The sequence below is a fragment of the Hippopotamus amphibius genome, chromosome 6 (genome assembly GCF_030028045.1).
Source record: "Hippopotamus amphibius kiboko isolate mHipAmp2 chromosome 6, mHipAmp2.hap2, whole genome shotgun sequence".
Taxonomy (NCBI): Eukaryota; Metazoa; Chordata; class Mammalia; order Artiodactyla; family Hippopotamidae; genus Hippopotamus; species Hippopotamus amphibius.
Genome location: NC_080191.1, coordinates 106,044,968 through 106,072,187, shown reverse-complemented (window position 1 = coordinate 106,072,187; position 27,220 = coordinate 106,044,968). Strand labels below are relative to the sequence as shown.

The following is a 27,220-nucleotide window of genomic DNA, read 5'->3' as shown; positions in this document are numbered from 1 at the left end:
TTCCTTGGGTGCCATATTGGTTAGATTTTCAGTAAATTTTAAAGACATGCAATTTTTTTCAGAATATAAAATGTTAATAAACTTTATTCATTTAATAGGTTATTATTAATTATTCCTGAATCATCTTTAAAAATAAATATCTAAAAATAAAATCTACAATTTATTTGCTTACTAATTGATCTGGATATATTTTTGAACCACATTTAGCAACTCCTCAAGATCATTTTTTTAATTAATTAATTTATTTATTGGCTGCGTTGGGTCTTCGTTGCTGTGCACGGGGTTTCTCTAGTTGCAGTGAGCGGGGGCTACTCTTCGTTGCAGTGCTTGGGCTTCTCTTTGTGGTGGCTTCTCTTTTTGCAGAGCACAGGCTCCAGGTGCACGGGCTTCAGTAGTTGCAGCACGTGGGCTCAATAGTTGTGGCTCATGGGCTCTAGAGCACAGGCTCAGTAGTTGTGGGAAACAGGCTTAGTGGGATCTTTCTGCACCAGGGATTGAACCCATGTCCCCTGCATTGACAGGTGGATTCTTAACCACTGCACCACCAGGGAAGCCCTCAAGATCATCTTTTATGTCAAGCTGATCCTTGGGGGATTTATCTTATTTTCTATTTTTATTTATTTCTTCACTTATTTCCTCACCCATTTCTCATTTTGTTTCTATTTTAATGTGGAAACTGATTTAATCTTATTTACTTTTTTTTACAGTTGATTTACAATGTTGTGCTAATTTCTGCTGTACGGCAACGTGACTCAGTTACACACATACATACTTTTTTTAAAATATTCTTTTTTATTATGGTTTATCCCAGGAGATTGGATACCATTCCCTGTGCTATAGAGCAGGGCCTTGTTGTTTACCCATTCTAAATGTAATAGTTTGCATCCTCTAACCCCAAACTCCCACTCCATCCCTCCCCCAACCCCCTCCCCCTTGGCAACCACAAGTCTGTTCTCTACATCTGTTATTCTAGTAAACGGATTTTACTTTTCATCAGTTATTTGTCTGTCTGAAAGAGGTCTCATACGAGTTTCTGGAATGATATAGGGAATAAACTAATTTTTTAAAAAAGCAAACTCCAGTAATTCATCAAACAAGATATTACATTCTTCAGTTTCACAATAAAAATATGTACTAAGGTGTTCCTATCATATGAGAGTTTATAGCAAAGCAGTTTTAAAGGAGGTCCTACCCTGAACTCTTTCATTATTAACTGTGGCTCTAGATCATGAAATTAGCTGAATAAAGCCAAGTTCATCAGAATAGACAAGACTAACACTTTTTAAATAGAAACAGTAATATTATATCACACACGGCTTTGCCTTATCACCACATTTGTCATTTGTCAATAAGACTCTCGGTGATTTGTATATTTTACTGAATACAGCCTTTTATGAGACAGTTTCTTATAATTAGAAACTTTCAGTATCCATTGCTGAGCAATTCAAATATATATATGTCTTTATTACATAGCTTTTAAATTTTATGTAAGAATATAAATACATAATGTATATATACATGAATTGTTCCCAGAAAGTAATGACTTAAACACACACTTCTGCATGGATTGCATGAATAACAATTTTTATCCAGCAGCTACAAGAACTTTTAATATTGCAAGCCGAGAATACATATTTACGAATTTGAGGGAGTGACTTTTGTTAGATGATTGAAAAGTTTGCCTCTTAGGACGTGGTGTCCTTTTTTCTCATCATGATTTATGTAATAATAGTGAATTGCTTCTATAATGAAGGTTTGTTTGTGCACTGACATTTGTGGAACCTACTGTTCTAAAACCACCCTGTCAGATGAATAAGAGAGGGTAGAATTTAGCTCAGTTCAACACATAACGTGATTTATTTCAACCTGATTAGCGATGAATAACTTATCAGACTTAATACATTAGTAGGACAACACAAGAAAATGAATGCAAGACCACGCAGCATGTAGAAGTTAAATATTTGAGAGGAGAGTGAAAACAGCTTTCAAAATGTTAAGCTATCCCTTCCCACAGCATTTCCTATTTTATAATTCTCTGCCACAAACATGAGGCCGATAATAGGCAGGTGTGGTCTCAACCAGCCAGCCTTCATCACCTAATTACCTTTTACCAGCCATTGCTTTGAGGTTCTGGTGACTTTGTAACAGGGAAGAACAGATCTGACTGCCTATTAGATCTATTCCTTTTACTTTAACCTCTGTATTCTATTGCTTTTGCTGCAAGTTAAGAATGTTGCCTATAGGCTGAAATATACATAATAACCTATTCTCAAGGCTCTGACCTTTAAAGATATAACACTTCTCCATTCATGTAGAGATAAAAAGTTTCAGAACAGAAAATAACAATTGTCTTATGGGAGGTTTACAGGAAAATCATGACCTGACCTATATGGACAGTTGCAAGAACAGGTTCCCACACCAAGAAGTTTGCAACAACCAGTCACACCCTTTTATACCCTTTTAGTATAAAAGAAGCCTAAATTTTAACTCAGGCAAGATGGTTCTTTGGGACACTAGTCCACCTCCTTCTCTGTCTGCTGGCTTTCCAAATAAAATCGCACTTTCTTGACCCAACAACTCATTTCTTGATTTATTGGCCTGCTGCAGGGCAAGCAGTACAAGCTTGGACTCGGTTACATTAGGCTCTTCCAAGTGGTGGCCTTGCTTGGGACCCTCTCATCCCACCTCTCTTCCTTCCATATTTTCTGAAATATGTCTTATTTCTGCAGACCCCTATTCTTTTTTTTTTTTTACAACTTTTATTGAGATATAATTGACATACAATAAACTGCATGTATTTAAAGTGTACAATTTGATATGGATTTTTTTTTCTTAGTAATGTATATATGACAATCCCAATCTCTCAATGCATCCCACCCCAATACTGCCCCCCCACCCTGCTTTCCCCACGTGGTGTTCATATGTTTGTTCTCTACATCTGTGTTCAGACCCCTATTCTTAATGACACAGCTAATTCATCTCAAAAGCTATGGCATACTTAATAAGCTTCTACATTCTAAGAGATACCCTAAAAACAAACACAGTGTATTTCCCTGTTAAGAATACAATGAAAACAACACTGAGGATCGAGAATTGGCACTAGTTGTTATTACTGTTTGGGACACTTTGTTGTTGTGGGGTCACTACCACATTAACTGTGGTCATATGATATATCCTTATTTCTGTAATATTAAACCAAAGTGTAACTTAGAATCACAATAGTTTATGAATCTTATTGATCATTTATTATAGGAATTCAGATCTCCACACATTCTTTAAGTCTTTTCTATGGCAGGATGGAGCTCTGTTACCTCTCTAGCTTTGTTTTGTGCCACAGTCAAGACTTATCCTCCTACAGTTTTCTATGCTGCCACGCTGTTCTGGCCTCCACAAATTTGCTCTACTTGCTAGAACACTCCCATACCTTTACTTTCCAATGCCTTCTATTTAGCAGTGACTTAAAAATCACCTCCTTGGGACTTCTCGGGTGGTGCAGTGGTTAAGAATCCACCTGCCAATGCAGGGAACATGGGTTCGATCCCTGGTCCTGGAAGATCCCACATGCTGGGGAGCAACAGAGCCCGTGCGCCACAACTACGGAAGCCCAGGAACCCTAGAGCCTATGCGTTGCAACTAGTGAACCCACGTGCTCTAGGGCCTGTGTGCCAAAACTACCGAGCCCACGTGCTGCAACTACTGAGGCCTGAACTCCTAGAGCCCGTACTCCACCAATAAGAGCAGCCACCACAATAAGAAGCCCACACAGCGCAATGAAGAGTAGCCCCGGCTTGCCACAACTAGAGAAAGCCTGTGGGCAGCAACAGACCCAATGCAGCCAAAAAATTTTAAAAATTAAAAAAAAAAAAGAATCACCTCCTTGGAGAAAACCAGTTCCATCACTGCTTTTGTTTCCCACTGCATCCTGTGTTTATGCATACTTGTATCATACAGCTCAGCAATGGCCTACCCCTCTTCATATACTTATCAATTTTCCTATACGGGATGTTGAGTGCCCTAAAGACTGGAATGGTTACTTGTATGAATCATCAATCTCTATGACTGATCTCTGTGTCTGACACATGGTGAATACTAAATAAATGTTTGTTAATTGGAAATGAATAAAAAAACTATTGCCTGTTCGGGATTACTGAAGCAGCTGTTGATTCAATAACTTTTCCAATACCTTGCTGCATGGTGTCTACACACTGCCTTTGGCACAAAAAAACCCCATTCAAAAACCTTCAACAGTTCCCCTATACCAAACATCAAATTTGTAGCACACGCTATATAAAACTTTTTTTTAAAAAAATTACTTCTTTCCCCAAATAACTTAAAATCCCATTGGGAAAACAAGGCAAGAATGAGTAAAACAGAAATAATGTCAACAATAATGGTAAAGTTTTATACAACACTTATTTTGAACCAAATATATTTATAAGTACCTGACATATATTAACTCACGTAATCGTGACAACAATCTACTTAGATAGGAACTCTCAATATCTTCTTAGAAGTGAAGAAACCAAACCACTGAAAAGTTATATGGCTTTCCTAAGGTTGTAGAGGGAAGAAGTGGCAAAGCTGAAATCTGGGAGTTAAGCAGCCTGGCTCTAAAGCCTATATTCTTACCTACTGCATCATATTGCCTCTAAGAACATGACTCATAAATGCCTACATGCCCCCCCAAGAACTGCAAGACTGACTGCCAAATGGCTGAACAGACACAAGCTATAACTTAAGAGAAAGGAACAATGGCTCCATGCCAGACGGATTTGGGAAAACTTTATGGGAGAAGTGAAATTTGATTGGAACTGGAAATTGCAAATTGCCTTTCTAGGATTTACTGGATTTAGAGCAAGGCCTCACAATAGAGAAAACAAAGATGAGGAAATACAAGGTATGTTGTTTGTAAGATAATATTGGAGGATATTTGGGCAAGATAGGGGAGGATTAAATTCCAACGTCTGCAGTTCAAAATATTCTAAATGACCCCAGAAGTCATTGAGAGAAATAGCCAAAGACAAAGGAATAAAGCATTTTTTTCAGAATAATAATATGTCAGGGACTTGTAAAGCAAAATCAAGGATAAAGATACTTGAAGCAGGAAGCTCATGAAAACTCTAAATTTACAGGTTTGGGCAGAAGTGATAGGATACTTGTTTTAATTCTCACTTCTTTCCTGTAAAAACACTGTTGAATTTGAAGTTGGAAAATCTGGCCTTAAATTTTACCCCTGCCATTCATTAGCTATGTTCAAGTCACTAGGGGCCAAAAGTGTAATATTTCCCAGTTGGTAAACTGAGATTGTTAAAGGATCATTTTAAAAAAAAATAAAATCTCTCCTGCAAATTTACAGTGTGCAGGTGTCCACGATTATATTTAACTTATTAATTAATGAGACAACCAGTCAGATGTTAAAACTAGCTCAAAGGAGTATCCACAGAACCACAGACACAGGCAGTAAACAATGCTGAAATAAATTTACAAATAAGCTAAAAACTGGCTTCTTGCACAGTGGGGAAAGGAAGCCAATTTCACCTCACCATTAAAAAAAAAAAGTATGTGTACATTTATATACAAGAGTAATTTGCATTGCTATTAGTTATCTACAATTTATAGAGTTGTAGGTAGCTCAAAGACAATTAAAGATATAGAGACTTCAATATAATCAGATAGCCAGGAGGGATGTGTTACTAAAGACCGCTTAGTTTTCCACTGAAGATATTCAGTAATTTTTTCTTCCATTTCAAAGTCTTTCATTGTACCCATTACATGACACTGGTGTCAGCATTAAATGAGAATATCAATGATATTAGACCAGAATAGGAATTCAAAATTCCTAAAACATGGAATTAGATGGTCCTTTCCCTCTCCTCAGCCCGTGAATAACACCTAATCATTTTCTCAATATACATGTGAAACTGGAAGATTCAGAAAACAGAGCTAATGTTCATTAGGTTTAGGCATTTGCAAGCATACCACTCCCAGCAATAAAGGAAGATGACAGTTAAACAAAGGGCAGATCTGGGGTCTCCTAGGGAGAATCTGGCACAAGAAAAGAAATGTCAGCATGGCCCCATAAGCCAGACTTGCAACAGCATCTTTTGTTTTGAGTCAGAGTGCTTTGTTGCGGAAACATAATAAACTAACTTGAGCTTTCTTAATTTTTTAAAAAAGCTAATGAATATTCTCTAACTTTCTATCTTTCTAACATTTGATAGAAAGATACCAGGTGTGGCAGAACCTGCAAGAAGGCAAGAGAAAGATGCAAACTGAAAAAAGAGCAGGACTCAGGGAAGATTGGAGCTGGAGGACCAAGGAGACAGGCCCTATTACAAGACTGATGCTTCTGCAAAGATATGACCACTTCTAGAAGCCACTGGCATCAATGCCGAAACTTGCTGTAGTCATCATGGCTCCTAAATGACTCTTCTCACCTGGTTCACTTGCTCCAGAATCAGGGTCTCAGGCTGCACCATCTGACTGACTGAGCTTGGGCTGCATGCTATGCCCTGGCTCCTGGGTAATTATCAGGTAGATGGAATATCCTTCCCTCCCACTTTTGCAGCGCAAGGCAAAACACTGCATCATGGGTATATGATACATTGTGCCAATACAAAGGGGGTAACAGATGCTCCACTGTCAAACAACAGAGCAAATGTCCAAAGAGAGGTTCTCTGTAGGGTATGGAGAATAGATGGGATGTAAACCCATCTGTGATGCATCTACTTTGTCAGCATGAATGTGCCTTGAAGAAGAGCTCTATGGGAATCAAGGGGGGAAAGCCTGTAATGCCAGAGCCAAGAAGTTCTGCTGTTGGATCCTTTCTGAAAAGGCAGAATACGGCAGGGAAAGGAAGCCTTTCACAACTAACAGCGGATTGAACACAGTGGAGTCTTGGAACTGCAGGAGGTCAGGCAGCAGCTCATGAGTGGGTACCAGGGTAGGAGATGACAAAAATGTCAAAGGCATGGGGGGGCCTCCCCAGGAGCCTCAAGCTGGCAAAAGAGGATTTAGGTGTTTCCAGAGCTGGTGAGCTTCAGGGAAACATTTAACTATAGAAGTTATTGGTATTTTCCCCTAAAACATATCATGTCTTGTTACATGATTCTACTATCACTCTCAGTTATGATGGTCTTCCACATAACACTTTACTACCTTGAAAGGGTCTTCTACCCTTTTTTACCTAATTGTTTAAAAATAACTGGACAATGCCACTGCTTAACAAAGCATTTTCTGACCTAAACCAACACACATTGTTTTCTCCATTATTTAAGTTCGTAAAGCTCTCATCAATTTAGTACTTAAAATCAAACACTGTCTATGACCTTCTCTAATTGTTTCCGACCCATGAAATTTGTCTTTTCAATCAATGTGGGGGCCCGATGAAGACACTAGACTGCCAGACTTTGAAATTCTTTAAGTCTATAATGGGTGCTTAATAAATATTTCTTTCATCAGAGGTTTAACCCAGGATGGGAGGAACAGAAAGCAGAAGTGAGAAGGTCTGAGTCAAACCTGTCCCGCACTGGTTATTGGATAAATACTTCATTCAACTGCCGATCCTTATTCCCTTATCAATAAAAAGAGGGACAAAGATGGTGACAAAAATACAGTCACTGAGACCTAGCTCAAAATGTTATCATGAGCTGATAAATACACAGCAAAATGCTTTCAAACGCTGAACCCCTGCATTATAAAAATACTGCTTTGGAAAGCATGCTATTAACGGCTATTAACATCAAACAAAAACAATGTCCCTAGCAAATTTTCAAACACCATAGCAGCTTGCAGACAGGAAGACATTTTTGGAAATGGAGTCCATCCTACTGTGCCTCCAAATATACCATATCAGGAGTCTTAATTTTGTTTAAACTTACTGTACGGTCTTTTCCTGTCCCGATATGGCCACGGAAGCATGGTTATGCATCTTAAGCAAATTCCCCTTTTCACACCACCTCCCTTCACAGTAACAGCACCTGATATTTCTACAGCACTTCACAGTTTATAAAACACCTTCACACCTCCTGTCTTGTTGGATCTTTGCGCCCGCATGCGCACGCGCGCACACACACACAAATTACAAGAAGGAAGTGTTAATACTTAATAATTCCCCCAAATGTTTGAAGCTCTGAAGTTAAAGCAAAATTTCTTTAGTGAATTTTAGCTCTCTCTTGGAGGAGACTTCTTTCGCAACAGCAAAATTATCTCCAATTTAATACTCAGTACTTAAGGCACAAACTGGAAAGCTTTTAGAGCTAATTTTACAACTTTTTAAGTCTATACCCCAGATTTAAATTGAGTAACTTCTGTATCTACCTGTACTTCTATGGCACCTTATACTTTGACAGCACTTTACAGTTTACAGCACTTTTCATACCTACCATCTCACTTAAATTTGCACACACACAAAGGTCAAGGCATGAAGTCAAAATCACGGCTTATTCATTCATCTTCGTATCTCTTGGGATACAAAGTACCTGGTCCGTATGAGATACTGAATAAATGTTTGTTAGATTAAATGCGAAGGAAGGGGTGAAGAAAAACAAGGAGGAAAGGGAGAGAACGATCTGATTCAAAAGCGAGGAAAGATTAGCGTCCATGGAGATACAGAAGAATGGTTCTTATTTTTCCTCTGTGCAGAAACTCCACTAAATTACATTAATATTCAATTCTCACACACATGCTTTGTGTGGAGCACTAAATTACAGGTTTCGTAAGGAGGGGACTTATTAAATATTGGAATTAGGAGATGTTCTCTCTCCTATTTTTAAAAATGGCATATGTTTGAGAATCTAAAACTTTCAGTCAAATAGGGAGTAAAAATCATCCCTGCATGGGATCAGCCTTAGCTTTCAAATTGAAACTCCATCTCTCATTACCGATGTTTTAAAATGAAAGAATTTGAGTGCCTCTACAAAGGAATATTTCTAAAAGGTGATGTGGAAATCTTAAATCTTTTATGACAATTGGTGGCAATCCTACACTTAAAACAGCATAAAAAAAAATAGTGAAGAATAAGGCTTCTAATAATATTTGGTTGAAAATGCCAGCAAGTTAGCAGACCGTTTCTAAATATACCTGCTACAAGTATCTCAAACTGAAAACAAGAGAGGTCGTCATCTCTTTTATGGGAATGAGGCTGAGTGAAAATAAATCTAATGGTAACGAATTCAACCACACACCCAAGTCAACTCCATAGAAAGCCGGAAAGAAATAATAATAATAATCAGTTACTCAAAATGAATGCATCATTTGTCTAGAGACATTTTATGTCAATAAATAAAAGAAACGTGGTCGTCACAAATCAAGACGGAAGAGAGTTGGATGAACACAGCTCTTCACTCCTCAAAATGCTTTGCAAAGGACACATGAAAAAATAAACATAAACGAGCACTGGAAATTTGGGATGATTAGGGACTGACTTCCTGGCAGATATAAAGCAGATGGGAATACACTGATGTCAAAATCTAGCCGTGTTATGATTATCTTGACCAGAGGAGACCCTAAACAACCCGGATAATGGCGTTCTTTGGAGAACTGAATCACAGGCAGTCAAGAGAAAAACTACAGCGTGTCGGAACACCAATAAGAATAGCTGACTCTTAAGGTGGGTCATTATTTTTTATTTTTATTTTTTGATACCTGGAAAAAAACAAAAACAAACCTGAGTGCATTCTGTCACAGGAGGAACTCTGACATGGGAGACTCCAACAGTGGGCACAGGTACTAGAAATAGGAGACAAAATCCTAAGTAAAGCATTTGCTGGGACATTCAAGGAAAGCTCAAGCGAGCTACAGGTCAATACCCTGCCCATTCTCTCCTCCGAACAATAACCAGAGGCAAAACTCTTGTCGTTAAGACATGTCTTTAGTGCCTAACAAACAAAAATCATCCAGTCTATGGAAATACACTGAAGCTAGCAAGACTGTACAATCTGAGATGTGTAGATGAAAACCAGTAACTTGAAAAAAAGGCAATAGTCCACTATCCCAAATACGAATCAGAATAAACTGCTTAAGCATAGGACACAAGAAAGATTAAAAGTGAGCAGAGCTAAAACCCTCTGAACTAATACCCAAGAGAGTACCGAGAATAAACAAAAACCTTTAAGTTATACAACACACATAAATACCTTGTTATAAAAAAGGATAAATACCACCATTAAAATTAAAACAAAATAACAGAAGACTAAATAGCAGAGTGGACCCTGACAAAAACAGGAGACCCAGAAGACTAAGCCTGGGGACCTCCCTGCTGAATGCAGGGGGCAAGAGTTGGACAGTGTGAGAAAAATTTACAAGACATAATGATTAGCCATAGATCATCTAACATTAATCCAACAGGACTTTTTAGAGAGCAGTAATGGAGATGAAGAAATAACCAAAGAAAAAAACTTACCTATGCCATGGAAAAACTCCATAAGATAAAATTAACACATAAAAATAAAGAGACTATATTAAGGCCAAAATGGCAGAGTAGAAAGACCCTGAGCTCTCCTCCCCCCATGAACACACCAAACTTACAACTATTTACAGAGCACTTATTGATGAGAAAAACTGGAATCTAGCAGAAAAGATCTTCTACAACTAAAGGTATTAAGAAGGAACCACAATGAGACAGGTATGAGGGCAGAGTCGAAGTATAGGCAAGACCACACCCCTGGGTGGGCCCCTCACCGATGAGAGGATGATTACCTTTGTAGAGGTTCTCCCCAAGGAGCAAGGGGTCTGAGCCCCATGTCATGCTCCCCAGCATGGGGGTCCTGCACTGGGAATATAAAACCCCAGAATATTTGGCTTTGAAGGCCATCAGGGCTTACTTTCAGGAGACCCAGAGGTCTCAGGGAAATAGACTCCATTTTTTTTTTTTTTTAATTAGAGAATAGTTGGTTTACAATGTTGTGTTAGTTTCAGGTATACAGCCAAGTGAATCGGTTAGACATATACTTATATCCATCCATTTTAAAATTCTTTTCCTACCTAGGCCATTACAGAGTACTGAGTAGAGTTCCCTGTGCTATAAAGTAGGTCCTTATTAGTTACCTATTTTATATATAGTAATATATATTGATATATGTCAATCCCAATCCCCCAATTTACCCCTCCTCCTGCCTTACCCCCTGGTAACCATAAGTTTGTTTTCTAATTCAGTAACCCTATTTCTGTTTTGTACATAAGTTCATTCTTAAAGGGCACACAGAAAATCTCACATGCTCTGGGACCCAGGGCAGAAGCAGTAGGTTGAAAGGAGCCTGGGTCAGACCCACCTGCTGCTCTTAGCCTCCCAGAGAGGCAGGAAGCAAACGGAGATCCCCCTGGGGGCACAGACACAGGTGGCAGGCATTTAGGGGAGCTTGTTCTCCCACGTGGACACTGGTGCTGACTAGGTCACTCTGGAGTCCTCCCTCCAGCTCATTAGCACCTGGACCCAGACCTCCCTACTGGACTTTTCCCACAAGTACTGGGACACCTCAGGCCAAACACCTAGCCAGGTGGGAACACAGCCCGATCAACCCATAGGTCAGCTGCCTTACTACTCCCTGAGCCCACAGCTGCCCCAGGACCTGGCCCACTCCACCAGAGAGCCCAGGAGCTGGCCCTGCAGGGTGAAAACCAACTCTGGGACCTCCAGAGCCCTGCAGCTTCAGACCCTGGGCCCTTGCCCTGTCCACCAGTGGGCAGACACTATAACCAGCAACAGCCCTGCAGCCTCTCATTCTAGGATACCACCCACCCACCAGCAGGCTGGTCCCAGGCCTGGGAGCCACTGGGTCCCAGCCCCACCCACCAACAGTCCAGTACCAGCTACAAGATACTTTGAATTCCTCAGCCAGCTGCTCTGGGATCCAGCCCAACTCATTAGCAGTTTTGGGACACCCCATACTCAGCAGCCAGCCATGTCAGGAACTGACCTCACCCACCAGCAGGCTGATACTACATCCAGGACCCCTAACCCACAAGCACCCACTCCAGAAGCCAGGTCCACCCACAGGGGTCAGCACTAGCCCCAGGACCCCCTAGGGTCCTACAGCCGAGAGCCTTGTGACCCAGCCTCACCAACCTGTGGCCGGCAGTCTCTGCACAAGCCAGGCTTGGCAACCAGCCAGACTGGGAAACCAGCCATGCCTACCAGACCACTGATAGCAGTCAGCCTGCCGCAACAGAAGGACCCATGCAGCCCACATAAGGAGTAATCCGAGATCATACATTTCTGATGACCAGGGAGGAGTGCACTGCTGGGACATATAGGACGTCTCCTGCATAAGGCCACTTCTCCAAGGTCAAGAATTGTAACCATGCTACCAGGTACATAGCAGTAAAAACAGCAAATTGGGCAAAAGGAAGTGACAAAGGAATATGTTCTAAGTGAAGGAATAAGATAAAATCCCACAAGAAGAACTAAGTGAAGTGGAGATAAGTAATCTAACCAATAAAGAGTTTGAGGTAATGATCATAAATATGTTCAAAGAATTCAGGGGAAGACAGATGAACAGAGTGAGAAGTGAGATGTTTTTAACAAAGAGTTAGAAAATATAAAGGAGAACCATGGGACTTCCTAGGTGGTGCAGTTGTTAAGAATCTGCCTGCCAATGCAAGGGACACGTGTTTGAGCCGCAGTTCGGGAAGATCCCATGTGCCACAGAGCAACTAAGCCCGTGCACCACAACTATTGAGCCTGTGCTCTAGAGCCCAAGAGCCACAACTATTGAGCCCATGTGCCGCAACTACTGAAGCCCACGTGCCTAAAGCCTGTGCTCTGCGACAAGAGAAGCCACCGCAATGAGGAGCCTGCTCACCACAATGAAGAGTAGCCCCTGCTTGCCACTACTAGAGAAACCCCTTGTACAGCAACTAAGACCCCATGCAGCCAATAAACAAATAAAATAAATAAATTTAATAAAAGAAAAAGGAAAATATAAAGGAAAACCAAACAGAGACAAAGAATACAATAACTGAACTGAAAAATACACTAGAAAGAATCAACAGTAGACTAAATGATACAGAGGAACAGATCACCAAGCTGGAAAACAAAGTGGAAATCACTGAAGAGGAACAGAAAAAAAAAAAAGAAAAAGAAATAAAAAGGAGTGGACAGTTTAAGAGACCTCTGTGAAAATATTATGTGCACTAACATTCACATTAGAGGGTTCCAGATGGAGAAGAGAGAAAGGGGCAGAAAACATATTTGAAGGCATAATAGTTGAAAACTTCCTTCACCTGGGAAAGGAAACAGACATCCAGGTCCAGAAAGCACAGAGAGTCCCAAGCAGAATCAACTCAAAGAGCTCTACACCAAGACACATTGTATTAAAATGGGAAAATTTAAAGATAAAGAGAGAATAGTAAAAGTGCAAGGGAAAAGCAACAAGGTAAATACAAGGGAACTCCCATAAGACTATCAGCTGACTTTTCAACAGAAACTCTGCAGGCGAGAAGACAGTGGCACAGTATGTTAAAGTGATGAAAGGGGAAAACCTGCAACCAAGAATATGGACATATGGTGACATATGGAAACAAGCCTTATTGTGGTGATTATTTTTACATGAATAGAAATACCAAATCACTACATTGTATAACAGGAACTAACACAGTATTGTAGGTCAATTATACTTTAAAAACAACAAACAAACAAACTCATAGAAAAAGAGAACAGATTTGTGGTTACCAGAGTGGAGGTGGGGTGAGGTGGAGTGGAAGGAGAAAGTGGATGAAGGTAGTCAAAAGGTACAAATAAGTAAATATTAGGGATGTAATATACTACATAATAAATATAAGTAACACTGCTGTATATGTGAAAGTTGTTAGAAAATCCGGAGTTCTTATCATGAAAAAGAAATTTTTTTTTCTATTTCTCTGATCTTGTACCTGTATGAGATGATGGATATTCACTAAACTTTCTGTGGTCATCATTTCTTGATGTATGTAAGTCAAGTCATTATGCTGTGCACCTTAAACTTACACAGTGCTGTATGTCAATTATATTTCAATAAAACTGGAAGAATAACTAAATAAATAAATAGGCTAAATATGTCCAACAGTTAAATCTACAAAAGGATAAGAAAATTATGCTGATGAACAACTAACATGTGAAAGAGGTTCAACTTCATTACTAATCAGACACATCAAAATCACAATGATATATCACTTTTTGTTCATAAAATTCAGGAGCTTGGTAAAATAAAACAAACAGTGGTAAGCTTATGAGACAATGGATATCCTCACACAATTTCAGTGGGAACATAATTAGCTTAGCAGGAAAGTTGTATAGGGTATTAAAATATTAATTGTGAACATGTTTTGACCCAGCAATTCCACTTTTAGGATGCTATCTTATGGAAGCACACAAGTATAACAGAATATATAAACCTAGTTTTATTGCAGCATTTTTGAATAGTTCAAATCGAAAAAACCTAAACATCCACAAAAAAGCAGAATTTGATGCCTTATATATCTATGCTGTGAACTATGTTACGATGCAGTATATATAATACTGTGGAATAAACTATGGCTACTTTCATTACATAAATTATCCATGTTATGGAATATTATGCAAGTGTTAAAAATGAAGTAAATATACATTATTAGCATAGAAAGATCTCCAAGGTATGTAAAGTGGGAAAAAATTGCAAAATATCAAAGTATGAACCCACTTATATTATATACATGAATGCAAATGCATAACAAAGGTGTGTAAGGATGCACACTAAAGGCTTTGCGGATGAGGAACAGGGTTTCCAGGCAAGGGGGGTGTGTGTGTATGTGTGTGTGTCTATGTCTATGTCTCTGTGGGTGTGTGTGTGTGTGTGTGTGTGTCTATGTCTGTGTCTCTGTGTGTGTGTGTCTATGTGTCTCTGTGTGTGTGTGTGTGTGTGTACACAGAAGTCAGGAGTCAAGGAAGACTCCACTTTTTATTCTATGATTGTACTAGTTGCATTGTGTATTCATGTTTTAATTTTGTAACTTTCAAATATTCTTCAGGGGACAGTTTATTACTATTCTTTTACAAAGATAAAAGTTTCTTTGAAAGTTTTAAGATATGATTGTGGCAATTCCTTAAAATGGAAAGTAATTCTATGAAATTATGGGCAAAGTACTGGCAACCACATGTTAATAAATAGCAAAACATTATTTTTTATATATAGTATATATTTCTTTTTTCATAAATTTAAAATTCACACAACATATTTGAAATAAAGTCATGCAAATTTGTAGAAGCCACCCTACCTTCATAAGGCTGGGTTTGAGAGATTTTAAGTGGAGGCTTGAAAGAAGAGGTTGCCAGTAAGTACTTCTTTTGAGTGCTCTGTCCTAAACTCTAAAGTCTGTTATATATTGTGAAAGCCAAACTATTGCCACATTGTCATTCCCACTTGTTACTTTAAGAAATCAGCTAATCTGCAACCTTATCTTATTTTCTTCCACAATAAGGCATTAGGCTTCTTGTCCACGCATCTTATATTTCTTTGGCTATAAATAAATTGGACCCATCTTATCTCCCACAGTGCTATTCCAGGGAAAAAAAAAAAAAAAAACATTCCTTCAGAGAAGCCAGTTTTACATATTTTATTCCTTTTACCTCATCAAAGGTCAAATTAATTTCACCTGGGTTGTTTACATTTTTTCACACACTTCTGCTGGGATTAAAAAAAAAAAAATCCTTGATCTACTGAAGACAAAGCAGCCTGGGCTGGCCAAGAGTGGGACTAGAGTTAGTGAAGCATCCATTCAGCTTTTGCTCTTGGCAAGATGAGAGAGAGGGAGAGAGAGATACAGAGACAGAGACAGAGAGACAGAGACATGAATATGAATGACAGTAAACTCAAAACTTCTATAAAGGAACCATGGAACCATGGAACTTCTAACTAGGCTGGAGTACCAGAACCTAAAAGAAATTAGAATCTAATGATGAGGACATACAATCATTAACAAGGAAGAACAAATCTGACTCCATATTGGATCTGCTTCTTCTACTTTGATCTTTGTAATCTACTGATTTTGCTACAAGTTAAGAATGTTGCCTATGGCCTGAAATATACAGGAGAGCCCATTCTCAAAGCTCTGATCTTTAAAGATATAAGGCTTTTCCATTCATATAGAGATAAAAAGTTGCAGAACAGAGAATAACACTTGACTTGTTGGAGGTTTACCAGAGCATCATGACCTGACCTAGACTGACAGCTGCAAGAACAAAGGATTATGACTCCAAAAAGTTTGCAACAAGAAACCACACCCCCTCCTCTTTTAGTACAAAAGAAGTGTGAATCCTAACTCAGGCAAAATGGCTCTTTAGGACACTAGTCAACCATCTTGTTGGTCTGCTGTCTTTCCAAATAAAGTCTCTATTCCTTGCCCCCAACAACCTGTCTCTCAGTTTATTGGCCAATTGTGCAGAGAGCAGAATGGCCTTGGACTTGGTAACACAAAGAACACCTGCAGACCACTCATGAGAAGGGCTATTCTATGAGCATATATGACAGAGGTCCTAGGGTTTCCTCTGACAACTAGAAGTAGATTTGTTACCAATACAAACAGCTACTGACACAGTAAGGAGGGCAATGACTCAATTTTTTCTTAGAACTTTCATAGGTGAAAATTGGAAGAAAGCATTTACTAGTTTCTTGAATCAATGGAAAACCTGTGAAAACCAGCTCTCAAATGTTCATTTTGCTTCACAGAAATATTGATTCCAATGCCCTCAATTAAGTTTTCATCTCAAGGCAAGGAAAGGTGTTTTTGCTCCCTTAACTAGGCCATCTCTGCTAGCTCAAGATCAATTTTGCCAAAAAGCAACTAATTATCACCAACATTTACCAAATGTATCAACTCTTCTAAGGAATGTTAATAAACTTAAAAATTGTAGTCAATGACAATATATTCTTTTTTGTTTGAAGCTGTTATGAATACATCAGCCTTAATTTTTTTATTTCTATCAATTAAAATTTTAAATTTCAGCACTTTGCATGTAATGAAATTGGCTTGGGTTTTATTTTTTTAATTCTTTCACATTCTTTGCAGTTTCATTTTTTTATACTTTCAGACTTAAAATTAGTTTATTTCACCATTATTTCACCAAATGCCACATCAACCATAATTTGATAATTACTAGCAAAACAGTCAACAGTTTAAATCAATTTATTTGCTTTGGAATGTTTATAAGCAAAGTCATGTTTATGGCATTGTAAATCAAATCTTCCTCTAAATGTTGGTTGTATTTGATATGAATTATGAATTTCTGAATATAAAATATATTCATAAGTATAATAATAAGAAAACTAAGTCATCCTATGACATTTTTAAAAATTACCTTTCAACCAAATAATTCTTAAAAATACTGCTATGAAGACAAAAATCCAATAACCTAAAACTCACAGAAATATTTAAAAACTATTAATATAGTCCTATAATATGAATTGCTATAAAATTTATAAATTTATAAATGATTAAATAAACTAAATCAATGCCACTTGAAAATTTAAAAGATCCTTTAGAAGACATAAAAGCAAAAGTGACTTTAAAAGGAATTTAAAATGGATTACCATAAGCTAAAAATTCCCATATGAAACATTTGTTAGATTCATCAAAAATAGTAAATAAAACAATAGACTTACCAATGTATTCATAAAAATTAATCAACTCAGCAACTGAATATTTATTGGATATATTTTAAAAGAAATGGTAATTTTGATAAATTCTGCAAATCAGCCATCCAGCAAATAGATTTTTGGGGAACTGATGAGCTTTTAAACTTTCTTTCTGGTCTGTCAAAGTGTGACCCACCAATGCATTTTAACTATTGAAATTTCTTCATCCAAACGGCTTTGATTTGGCTGACATCTAAAAATCCTTCACTTGCAAGATGAGCATGAAAAGGTATGTCCTATAATCTAGGGGTATAGTTAGCAATTTATTTGGTTACTCAAATAGGTACATGGGTTATGGCAGAGTCAAAAAGAAAAGCTACCCATAGTCTATTTAAAAAACTTGTGGAATGCAGGACAATTTTCTTCAAGAATGAGCTTTTAATTGAAAAAAATTTTAAAAACCTATAATTCTTTATCTTAACATAAAGCATTAATAATGACCTTATACTTCTATAAAGGAAGGATCATGTTGTCAAACAAATAACAGCTTCCTCAATTTATTATTCCTAATTTATAGAATAATTTTGTTGAAGTAGTACATAATTAAAGACAGATTTTTCTTAGATTTGTGAGAATCATCAGGTGCTCTAGAATAGGAGTTAGCAAACTAAGGCCCTTGTGCTAAATTCAACCTAGACCCTGTTTTTGTAAACAAAGTTTTATTGGAACACAGCCACACTCATTAATTTACATATTGTCTATGGCTGCTTTCATGCTACAAATGCCAAGTTGCACAGCTGTGATGGAGACCTTAAAATCCAAAATATTTACTATCTGGCCCTTTACAGAAAGATTGCTGACACCTGTTCTAGAATATATTTGTATATCCTACAACAAGGAGCCAGAGATCACAGCTGGAACAATGTCACAGTAAATATTAGACTTTAAAACATTGGCTAAAGCCCACCAAAAAAATAAACGTTAAGTATAGAAACAAAAACAATATAGCAGTACTTGCTCATAAAATGGGAAACCAGATAATAGAAAATATGCTTATAATTTTATTAGGTCATTCATAAAAATAAAGATACCTATTTTAAAACCTATTAAGAGATCACAGACCCCCAAGAATATATCTGATGACTTTAGCATATTTCTAGTAGTTGTAAACCACAGTAACAGACAATAGAAACATAAATATATAAAAATATAATTTTATAGCTTCTCCTGATTTATGGAATCATCAGTTTATTCAGCTGAGTGGATGACAGCTGGTAAAAGTTTATTCACAAAAATTGTCTTGATTGTTTTACATGTGCAATTTAAAAAATATTACTTACTAAAAGGAAAATATTCATATTTACAGTCCCGCTGCATGTTTGGAACTCCATGTGAGTTTGGTAAAAGAAATTCTGAAAGAGAATCACTTCAGGATTCAGGTAATTTTGAATTGATCACATGGAGCAGAGTCTTATGACCAAAGTGAACAGTAAACTGGGGTGATACAATTTGAGTCAACAAAAAGGTCTAGTAATCTTTACTCAGCCAAGCATGTTTTTTCTGGCTGTTTTAGCATGAGGCTTTATTGCTGTTTTCTTACTGCTATTAATTATTTATATTTATAGACAAGATAGATAGATAGATAGATAGATAGATAGATAGATAGATAGGCAGACAGATAGGGATTGATTGATTGATTTATGCTATCTTGTATGGTTATTTATTACCATAAATCACATACTTTGTAAAAGCTGCACTAATTTTACTTATGAGTTCTTCAGGTTACTCCCTGTAGATTAGAGGTTATCCAAGTTTGTCTCATAATCCCAATTTGATCTAGGAAAAAAATTTTAAAGGAAGAATAATGTTTCATGACACATGAAAATAATATGAAATGCAAATTTCAGTGATCAGAGATAAAGTTGTATTCAAATATTACCATGCCCTTTCGTTCACATATTGTCTATGGCTACTTTCACGTGACAGCAGCAGAGTGGAGTGGGAGACCAAAGGCCCGTAAACCTAAGATACTTATTATCTGGCACATGACAGAAAAAAAGGACACCCTGCTCAAGACTGTACAGAAATTTGGAATAGGCAGAAAAATTTACTGGGTGTCTCCAATGAAATACCAGGCATCGTCCTCCACCTCCTCCCCACCCCACCCCACCATGGAAAAGGCCAGTTTCACCTCTTCTTGAAAATTTATTTCAACATTTCTTTGCTCCCTATCAATTTGAGATTCTTTGACTTCTCCTTTGGACACTGCAACATCTGCATACTGCCCTTTTGGAGAACAGGTTAAATGAAATCTTTAACACGTTTATTTATCTGTACGCAAGTTGTGAATTTTCTTTTCTCAAATGTATCCGTCAACAGAACAACAACAAAAAACATCAAAGAATATGTATTATTCTCCCTGCCCCACCACTTGCATCATGTGAGGGGCGAGCACACAAAAGTGATCTGTTTATGCTCTGCCCTTTCAATATATGAATAAAAGACAAGGCCCAGGAAAAGTGCCCTTAAGCAACACAATAATTTGTGAAATGCCAGGTGTTTATACAAGGTTTTCTTTTGGAGAGACTTTTGAAAATGAAACAAAAGGCATATTCAAGTGTAAAGGACATTCATTTCAAGTCCATAAGGGTGAGCTGCAAAACTTTTTTTTTTTCTTTTTTTAAGAGAAGCAGTCTGCAAAAAATAAAACTGTGAGAGAATGCACCCAACTGGGTTATGTCAATGAAGCAATGTCTCCCAGACAGCTGCAAAGGTGATTCAGGAGGGGAGTTACCTGCCCCAGCAAATTTCAATGCTGATGAATCTAATTCCTTTCGATGCATTTAACCTCTAGAATTGTTACTTACTGTTGTCTTTTAAAGCATATTTAGGAATACTGTTTATTATTGTCTCACTAAATCCCATTTTCCATGAGGCACTAATCTTGCCAACTGGAGTCGGCCCAACTACTATCTGCAATTGGCAAAATATGAACTTAGAGTTTGAAGCAGAGAAAGTGAGCGTGTGTGTTTGTGTATGTATATTGTGTGCAGGTGGTTCACACTCACTTAGAATGCAAACCATGAGAAAATCTCACAGAGCGTTTTGAATAATGGTTATATTTTTGGATAAATGTGCAGAGTAAATATAATTACTTTGACGGAAGCACCGGTAATTGGAACGCACGAGTTCTAATACGTTTGAATTAATGTTTTGCATTAGATTTAGATCACCTTTAAAAAGCAAAAAGGGCAAATAAATCACAGGCGCACAAAAATGCTAACTACCTAAAGTATCAGCTACAGTGATAATGGTCCTCTTTTAAATTGTCTTCTCAGCAGTACTTTCTTCCAAATTAAGACCATGGGAGAGATATGATACACGTGAAAATAAGGCCCCACTTAAAATTAAATTCTTTCATACAGAAAAAAAAATTGCAAGTCTTAGAATCTGGTAAAGGATTTGTAACCAGATTATACCTCTTATAACTTAAATAATAATAATAATAATCCAGTTTAAAATATAGCAAAAGACTTGAATAGACATTTCACCAAAGAAGACATCAAATAGCCAATAAGTACATGAAAAGGCATTCTGTATCGCTTTTCTTTAGGAAAATGCACATAAAAACCACACTGAGATACCACAACATAGCCACCTGAATGGCTATAATCAAAACACAGACAGTAACAAGTTTTGGCCAGGATATGGAGAAACAAGAGACCTCGAACATCACTGGTAGAAATGTACAGTGATGCAAACACTCTAAAAATAGGTTGGCAGTATTTGAAGAAAAACATAAACGTTCAATGACCCAGCAATTCCACTCCTATGAATCTACCCAAGAGAAATAAAAACACATCTACAAAAGACTTGTACATGAACTCCATGGCAGTATTATTCACAAACACTAGAAAATTCCAATGACCACCAACTAGTGAATGGATAAACCAGACATAGTGTATCCAGGTAATGGACAACAGCCCATTCAGCAACATAAAGGAACAAATCATTGACACACACACTACAACATGGCGAACCTCAAAAACATGTTACGTGAAAGCAGGCAGATTCAGAAGACTACACACTGTATGGTTTCATTTGTATGAAATATCCAGAAAAGGCAAATTTATGGAGACGGAAAGCAAATCAGTTGTTGCCTGGGGGTGTCAACAGGGATTGACTACACACAGGATGTTGGGAATTGTGTGGGTGATGGAAATGCTCTAAAACTAGAATATGGTGATGGTGGCAAAACTCTGTACATTAAACGAAAAATCACTTGATTGTACACAAAAAAATTCATGGAACATAAATTAGACTTAATAAAACTGTAAACTGCCTACTGAAATCTTTTAAATTCTACAGATATTTTATGGCACAAGTTTGAATAGCTTTTCCATTAAATCCCCACAAGCAAAAACCATATTTTAAAAAGCCTCACCCATTTTGGTTAAATATTTTGACCACAAGGCAGGTGATTGTCCAGACCCTACAGACTCACACTGAAAAAGAATTCTGCAGCATTGTCCATCTCTAGATTTGCATTTCACACACTTGTCCTGCAATAATCTAGTCTCTCAACATATACCTTCAAAATTCATTCCCTGGGCAAATGTGTTAGAGGAGCACTGCATACTACATGTGCCTCTTAGAGAGTCACAGTGCATCCTAGCTTAATAAAGGTTCTGAGAAGTCCTGCATCTGCAATAATACAGGTGGACGTTAACACCATTTATCAATGAAATATCATTACTGTCTAGAATGTTATAGAGAATGACATGTCCTTGTATCCCTGAACCAGTTTTATTAAATTTCAAAACATTCCATTTTTACTTTCAATTATATTGGATAAAAATATTAGATATACAGTTGAAGCACTTCTGTAACCAAATTCTATCTCTTCTTCTCCAGCTAAGCTGGTGTTCGGGGGGTGAATTCCCATGCCTATTATTATACTATTGATGCTACCATATAGATATATGTCTGGTAATAATATAAGGTATTTTTATATATTTCTAAACTTTACATGAGCAATGACACACTTGCCTTTTTTCCCTCAAGACTGTGGTTTTTGAGATTCTTCCATGTTAAAGATGGTTCATCTTCATAGGTGTTTAGTAGTTCATTATATGATTACATCCAGAATTTCCTTTATCAAATTTACAGCAAATTTTACTATTAAAATTATGATGCACAAGCATTCTGGACCTACCTCTTTATGGACTGGTAGTGGGTTATTTTCTAGAACATATTTTGAAAGTGGCAGAGCTCTGTTAAAAAGCATACTCATGTTCAAATTTACTATAACTTGTCTAACTGCTCTTCCAGAGAGGCTATTTCAACTCATAGTAATATAAGCATATTCAAAACCTGCTCTTCCAAATTCTTGCCAATACATGCTATATCCACATTTTCAAAATTTACACTAACCATATAGATGCAAAATCTTTAATTTGCTTTGTCTTCATTACTAGTGAGGTTGGGCCATCTTTCCCTTTTTCTTGGGTTGACTTACTGTAAGAGTTTCCTCCTCTCTGACTTGCCTTGACCTATTTCTTTTTCAGAGGACTATAAGAGGACTATAAGGAGTGTTCTGAGTTCTGTATGTGATCTTTTGTCAGTCCTGTATGTGGCAAATATCTACTTCTATTCTGTAGCCTGCGTTTCAACTATGTTTATGGGAGGTGTCGTGGTTGTTGTTGTTAAATAATTCTAAATTTTACTTTAATTGCATTTGTCGAACTTTTATAGTTTGTGCTCTTTGTGTGTTTTTAAATGCTTCCCTTCCTATGATCACAAATACGTTCTCCTATAGTTCATGTTTTGTGACATTTATTTGTCTTTAGTCCTCTTAGAATTTAAGAGTTAGCTCACTCTTTCCCAATTCATTTGCAATGTCAACTCTGCTCTGGTTTTTTTTAGGCTTTAATAATTTTTTTTATTGAAGTATAGTTACTTTACAATGTTGTGTTAGTTTCAGGTGTAGAGCAAAGTGATTCAGATATAGATATAGATATAGATATAGATATATAGATATTTTTTCAGATTCTTTTCCCTTATAGGTATTACAAAATATTGAGTATAGTTCCCTAGGTAAGGTTTTTATACATACCTAGATCTGTTTCCTGGTTCTCTACTCTGTTCCACTGGTCATTTTTCTACGCCTGCACTTTGCCTTGTTATACACTTACTGTAATTTAATAAATAATAAATCTTGCCAGCTGGTAGAACAGGTCTCCAAACTTTGTTGTCATTCATCAACATAATCTTGTGTGCTTTTGTTCTCACAGTATTTACATTGCCCAGGGCTTCCTACATAGACAATCGTCTCCAATCTTTTCTAATTTATGTATATTATTTCTCTTTTTATTATTATATTACTTTGGCTAGAACTTCTGGTACAATATTAAACAAAAAAGGTAACAGTAGGATTCTTGACTAGCTCCAAATTTTAATAGGGATATTTCTAAAGCTTCACTACTAAATATATTAAGTACAAATTTATTTTGTCCCTGTTACTCAAAAATGGATCATTCATGTACAATATCTGACTAATATCACAGATAAGTACATCTTGCAAAACTTCAGAGAAACAAGAAATAAACATTTCCCCACTCCATATAAAACCTGAACAACAACATCTAGCAGTAAATTCTCAACAAAAACTCAGTGTTTGGGGCAAAGAATTCTTCAGCTAAATGAACAGTATTTAGTACATTAAAAACATATTATTTCTCAACAATGTAACTCGCATTCATCTCCATCTTCCTAGTTCAAATTTCCTTCTCTGGTTCACCTTTCTTGATACCATGCTCACAATTCCTAACTGGTTTCTTTGCCTCTAATATCTCCTCTCTTCTAATCCTTCTAAATGCCATTGCTAGAAGGAATTTGAGGCTCTGACTTTACTAGCTCAGTATTTTGCAATAGCTCTTTATTGTCTATTTATTAAAGTCCTACCATATTACCTGGTTTCCAAGACCTGAACCATCATGTCCCAATCACTACTGCAGCCTTGCAAGAATTTGCCACCCTACGATCCTACGATTTACTTTCAGTAATGTCCTGCTGCAGCAAGATCTGCTGAAGAACCACACTCTCTCTCTTCCTACCTAACAGATGCTACTTGGAATACAAATCCCACTCTAAATGCTCCCTTTTCTATTCTCCTTCAACATCAGCCTCATTTATCAATTCATAGTCCTTGTTGCTAGTTCTTGGATAACCTTTCCATTCTACACCGTGTTTTAGTCACTCCAATCTTGCCTCTGCCTCCCTAAAGAGCATCTTGAGAGAGGGAAGATTCAACCCTCAATTTCAGCCACTCTCTCGACAATATGTGGCACAGTGATCTACATTAGTATTTGCTGAAGTAACGTTTGAGGCATGGAGTTAGAGCCTAAAGATTAGGGGACGGACAGAGCACCCATTTTTCATTCCCTATTTCCAATTAGTTTTTTAAATGGACAAAAAATTAAAATGAAAAAATATTTCTGTGATCCTAGAATAAGGCAATAAAAAAACTCTAAGTACAAAATATAATACAAACCTAGGGAATTTATTTCCAAGAGGCCTCAATGCTAGATCTTATTAACAATCGAATGCCGAATTTCCTGGAAAAGTCCACCCGATTAGTATATTTACTTTCCTGTGCGATTCAGTGTTACTAGAAGGCATAAATTAATTTTGATAAATAAACAAAGAACTGTGTTGGTAATATATTAAGCAAACGTTCCACTGATTTTTATATTAAGAAGGAGGGGGGAAAAGAAGCAAAGCACCACCTTCTAATGTATAATGACCCGTTCAAATTCAGTAGCTACAAGTGTGGCAAAAACGGAATTAATTATGTCAGAAGATGGATGGCTTCCCATTAACTGCCTTTTAAAATAATGTTAAGATTATATGAATTACGAAGCCTTTTCATTTTAATTGTCTATAAACAGAAGAGGGTAAGTCAATTTTATGTACTTCCAAGAATTTTCAAGCAGGCTAATACACTAACACATGAATAATTAGGACATTCATTACTTTTAAAAATTAGTTTCTTCTGTACATCAATTTGTCAGGACTCTCTCTCCTTCTCTCTCTCTTCCACTCACTCTGTCTCTCTGTGTATATACAAATAATACATGTGTTCTTAAATATGCCTGCACTTAAATACTCAAGTATGTGACACACATGTATATAGAATTTGATAAATATTGCCATTAGAGATATTTGCCTACGACTAACAACAAATGGAGGCACAGAGTGGACTTGGCGATCCACCAAGTATTGTGACAGGGAAGAACAAATCTGACTCCATCTTAGACCTGTTCCTTATACCTTGACTCTTGTGCTTCGTTGCCTGTGCTTAGTCATGCTGGCTCTGCATCTTTGTAAAGGAAATGTTGCCTATAGCCTGAAATATACAGGATAGCCTATTCTCAGGGCTCTGACCTTTAAAAGTCCATTCACATAAAGGAAAAAGTTGCAGAGCAGAGAGTAACATTTGCCTTGTTGGAGGTTTACAGGAACATGGTGACCTGACCTACGTGGACAGCTGCAAGAACAAAGGATTCCAACACCAAGAAGTTAGCAACAACTAACCACACCCCTCCCTCACCTTGCCTTTAAAAGTGCATCAGGAAGTTCAGTGATCTGGAGGCACAAGCCACCAGTCTCCTTGCGTGGCCCTGCAATAAACCTTTCTCTGCTCCAAACTCCATTTCAGTTTGTTTGGCCTCACTGTGCATTGGGCACACTTGCATTTGATAACAGTATCATAAATTAAAAGACAGAACATAACAGGAGAGAATTCCGACCCTGTACTAACCAAAACATGTCATAGATGCATCTTTATATAGTCCATCTTCATTACTTGTGGATTCCTGATTTGTGAATTTCTTACACACTAAAATGTAATCACAAAATCAATACCTGTGCTTTCACAGTCATTTACAGACCTAAACAGAGTCACCTGTCATGTTGCCACTTGAGGTGGGTCAGGACAATTCTCTGCCTTCTTGTTTAAGGTCTCATATTGTAAACAAGTGCCCTTTTCATGGTCTGTGTAGTGCCACATTTTTCTCACGTATGTGCTTTCTATTGGTGATTTTGCTGTTTAAAATGGACTGCCCTCCTCCCCCACCCCGTTGTCGTGCTGAAGTGCTGGCCAGTGCCCCTAAGTCCAAGAGGGCTGTGATGTGCCTAACGGAGAAAACACGTGTTAGATACACTTGTTCAGCCGTGGGTTAAAGTGTTGTTGGTCATGAGTTCAATGTTAATGAATCAACAATATGTATTAAATAAGGTTTTGAAAAAACAAAATCATGTACTATCAGTTGACAAAAATGTGGTGACCAGAGGCTCAGTAGAACCTACACTTGTACTTCCCCTAGAAGCACTGTTCAGTACAGCATTTGCTAAGTCAACATTCACAGCAACTTTATAGGCCATAACTATTATACATAATGAGGATCACCTGTATATCATGCACATGCACACAGTCACAGACTCACATGCACATACACACATGAAATAGAATCATCTGAAATAAAGTTATGAAACTGAATAATCAAAAGATAGGTAATGTTTAAAAAAATTACTTTTCTTTAGCTCAATAATTCTGCTCAAAATCAGTACACTTC

The 27,220-nt window shown here is 37.3% G+C and overlaps 1 protein-coding gene across 1 annotated transcript in view; it reads right to left on the bottom strand.

Moving 5' to 3' along the window:
* Positions 1-27,220, bottom strand: part of KCNH8 (potassium voltage-gated channel subfamily H member 8) — a 409,682-nt gene that overhangs the window by 347,147 nt on the left and 35,315 nt on the right. The window lies entirely within an intron of this gene.